The sequence below is a fragment of the Alligator sinensis genome, unplaced genomic scaffold (assembly GCF_000455745.1).
Source record: "Alligator sinensis unplaced genomic scaffold, ASM45574v1 scaffold264_1, whole genome shotgun sequence".
Classification (NCBI taxonomy): domain Eukaryota; kingdom Metazoa; phylum Chordata; order Crocodylia; family Alligatoridae; genus Alligator; species Alligator sinensis.
The window spans coordinates 2,258,907-2,263,220 of record NW_005841831.1 but is presented as its reverse complement, the minus strand read 5'-3'; positions in this window follow the sequence as shown (position 1 = coordinate 2,263,220).

The following is a 4,314-nucleotide window of genomic DNA, read 5'->3' as shown; positions in this document are numbered from 1 at the left end:
AACACATGGAATACCCCCCACAGGGCCCTAGCTCCCCCCTAGAGGGCCACATCCCCTATCCCACACACAACCCCAGCCCCCCCGCCCAGCTCCCCCTGGAGGGTCGCAGCCCCCCTGCCCAGGGTCCCAAGCACCCTGGAGGGCCACAGCCCACCCCCACCCAGGGTCCCAGGCACCCTGAAGAGTCACACCCCCCCTGCCCAGGGACCCAGGCACCCCGGGGGGCCACAACCCACCCGCCCAGGGCCCATAACTTACCTTTAGCAGCAGCAGCAGGAGTGGGGCGCTTTGAGCCATGGTGGCAGGACCCAGCGTAGCATGCAAGGACCACATGCTGGGCCCAGTCAGGTCCTGGGGCCCCTCTGCCGCCTGGCTGGGCTGGGCCATGATGGCAGGACCTGGCGCAGCACACAGGGACCGTGCACCACACCCAGCCAGGTCCTGCCACCCTTGGTGCCCCTCTGCTGCCTGGCCAAGCTGGGCCCTTGGTGACAGGATCTGGCGCAGCACACAGCAGAAGCAGCCCCAGGGCCAGTAGGACCTGTCTGGGCATGGCGCGCAGTCCCCATACACCTCACCAGGTCCTGCTGCCATGGGCCCAGCCTGGCCAGGTGGCAGAGGGGCCTTGAGGGTGGCAGGACCCAGCTGGGTATGGTGCGCAGTCCTTGTGTGCTGCACTGGGTCCTGCGTACAAGGGCCCAGCCCAGCTGGGCAGCACAGCAGCCCCAGGGCCAGCAGGAGTCCTGCTTCTGCCACACTGTGCCTGCAGGGGGGGGTGGCATGCAGTGGGACCTGGGCCAGCCCGGTGTGACTCGCTGATCCAGCTCTAAACCAGAGCGGGTCACATGGCTCCGGGAGGCACAGGTCCTATGCGCATCTCCTGGAGCCCTGAGACCTGCTCCAGTGCAAAGCCGGACTAGCGAGCTACATGGGGCTGGGCTGGGTCCATACTCTCTGCAGCTCTGGGGACATTCCCTCTGCCACCCCCTCACCCACCTACACCCATGACCCACACCATGACCCCCGACCCCACACACACACACACACGCACACACACACTCGGACAGCGCCGGGGGCCGGAGGCAGCAGGAGAAGAAAAGAGATGCTCTGGCTGACACCAGAGCATCTGTTTTGGAGGACTCACTCCCTGGCACGGTCTGCGACCATGCCTTGCTCCGCTCTTCTATGGAGCAGGTTTTTTTAAACCCCTGGATATCCAGGGGTCTAATTTTCTCCCTGCACTGCAAGTTTGCAGCACGGAAAACCCTTTTTTGTTCCCACATGTGCCTCTTGTCCCACCTCAAAGGGGTTTAAGACAGGGCAAGGGGCACGTGCATGTTCGTCTGGAGGTGCCCAAGGTGTTGGTATTATGTCTCTGGGACCTGGTAGGTATTCATGGAGCTGTTCTTAACTGGTTTGGCTCTTTCCTAACCGGGCAATCCCAGAAAGTGGGGATGAGCGAGTGCTCATTTTCTTCTCAGGACCTTTCCTGTAGTGTCCCCCAAAGCTCCATCTTGTCACACCTCCTGTTCAATGGGTATCTGAGGCCCTAGTTAAAATCATGCCAAGATTTGGAGTGAGGTGCCATCAGCATGCTGACAACACACAGCTCTATCTCTTCTTTTCATCCAACTGAGACCCTGAAGTTTCAGGCCTTTCAGTATCTTGCTACAGTTGGGGATTGGATGCAGATGAACCAGTTAAAGCTGAATCTAAACAAGACAGATGCAATGGTGGTGGATGGACCTCATGACTTGGAAGAGACAGGGACATATGTCACTGATGAAGTTCAGCCTCCCCTTGTCAATCAGATCTTCAGCCCTGAGGTGCACCTGGATCCCTTGCTGTACCTAGATTACCAGGTTGCAGCGGTGGCTTGGGGCTCCTTACGTTAATTCTATCTGGTGAAAGGTCTGCAACCTTTTCTTTCAGATTTGGATCTGGCCACCATCATCCATGGTTTTGTAACCTCAAGGCTTGAATATTGCAATGAATTCTATGTTGAGCTGCTTTTGAGGACATCCCAGAAGCTGCAGCTGATGAACAATGTATCAGCCCACCTTCTGATGAGAGTAGGTCATCAGGAACACATTACTCCAGGGCTCTAGAGTCTGCACTGGCTTCCAGCAGCTTCCTGGGCATAACTCAAGATGCTAGTTTTGATCTATAAAGCCCAAAATGGTCTGGGTCCTATGTACCAATGGGATTATTTCCACCTTTATGATCCATTTTGATAATTAAGGTCAACTGGAAACAACCTCCTGCAAGTACCATCTGTGTGCCAAATTCACTTGGCCAAAACACATTGGCATTCTACCTGGGCAGGCACACAATTGTCTACCTGGATTGTTTGATGCTGTGCTCCACCTGCTCGTGGCACTGCTCATGCCTGCCCCTCCCCCCATCTCCAAACACTGTGCCACAACAACCATACAGATGTACTTTTTGATATCCCAGAAAAAAATCACTGATGCATTTTACCCTGTACCCATCAGTGGGATTTGCTATGGGACAATGACTAAGTACATCCGTACACCCAAAATTTACCATAGGAGAAATCCCACAACCAATGAGATGTCTGTTCATACCCTTAGCTACTTTGGTGTAAATCTAGAGCAACTCCACTGATGTCAGCAAGGGGGTCACATTAGATTTGGTTTCCAACTTTGGCACAAATCCTGATTCTAGTATACTCTCAATGACACATATGCCAGCTGTCCTAAAAACCTGTGCAAGAGGGCAGAACAGTTAATTTCTAATGCATTAACAAATCCAAATATACCTTTCATGGTAATATAAAACTCAAGCTCTTAGGACAGAATCCTAGCTGTTTTTCATGGCCATATGGCATTTGCCAAGCTATGACATTGCTGTTTTTGGCGCTTAGACACCGTTTACTATCCTACTTCCTCTAAAATAGGGTTGAAAAACAAATATCCACATGGCCATTGAACATGCTCAGTAGGCTGTATTTTGTGTGGTTAGGTACCCAGAATACCCACATATGTGAATGTGATTACATCCCAAAATTGTAACCAGGCAAAACCCATGACTTCTGGGTGGTAAACATTTTTAGATGGTGGAGCCAGGAGGAAAAAGCCTAAACTACAGGTTATGTGGCTCAGGGAGATAGCCCCTGCTTTGAAAAAGGGGTAGACTGTAGGCCTGTGTGAGTAGGCAAGTATTCGATCCAGTTTCGGATCTGGCCGTTTTGGATATCACCGATCTGATCTGGAGCTCCAGATTGATTTGCCACTTCGATCCCGCCAAAGCGGCTCCAAAGCTTCGGAGCCGCCTCAGAGATCCAGGCATAGGGTATAACGGGGAATCAATGAAATATCTATAACTTTGTTGCTTTGTCTCTGATTTAGGTGAAACGTGCAGGAGTGGTAGCCTCTGCTGAGAGCATGAAGCCTGCCAAGTGTCAAGAAGATAGGTATAGGGGTCTGGGGAGAAATGCACCCCAAATTCTTGAAAGAAAAACTTCTGTCACGTCTATGTGTTACAACACAGTGGGGTGAAAACTGCAGGGGTGGTAGCCCCTAGTGAGGCAACAAAGCATGCCAAGTTTCAAGAAGATCGGTGCAGGGGTTTGGGGGGAACTGCACCTTGAGCTGCTAACAAGAAAAACTCTTGACACAGATGACCCTGTGTGTGTTTCATAGATTTCATAGACATCAGGGCTGGAAGGGACCTCGGAAGATCATCGAGTCCAGCCCCCCGCCCAAAGGGCAGGAAGTCAGCTGGGGTCATAGGATCCCAGCAAGATAAGCATCCAGTTTCATCTTGAAGGTGTTCAATGAAGGCGCTTGAACCACCTCCGGTGGCAGGCTGTTCCAGACCTTGGGGGCTCGGACAGTAAAGAAATTCTTCCTTATGTCCAGCCTGAAACGATCTTGAAGTAGTTTGTGACCATTCAACCTCGTCATCCCTTGGGGCGCTCTGGTGAACAAACGTTCCCCCAGATGCTGGTGGTCACCCCTGATAAACTTGTAGGTGGCCATCAGATCACCCCTGAGCCTGCGCCTTTTCAGGCTAAAGAGCCCCAGGGCTCTCAGCCTGTCATCGTAGGGTCTGCTTCCCTGACCTCTGATCATGCGCGTGGCTCTTCTCTGGACTCTCTCAAGCTTCTCCACATCCTTTTTGAATTGTGGAGCCCAAAACTGGACACAGTACTCCAGCTGCGGCCTCACTAAGGCCGAGTACAGGGGGAGAATGACGTCCCGGGATTTGCTTGAGAGACGTCCCGGGATTTGCTTGAGACGTCCCGGGATTTGCTTGAGATCATCGAGTCTGACCCCCTGCATAGGCAGG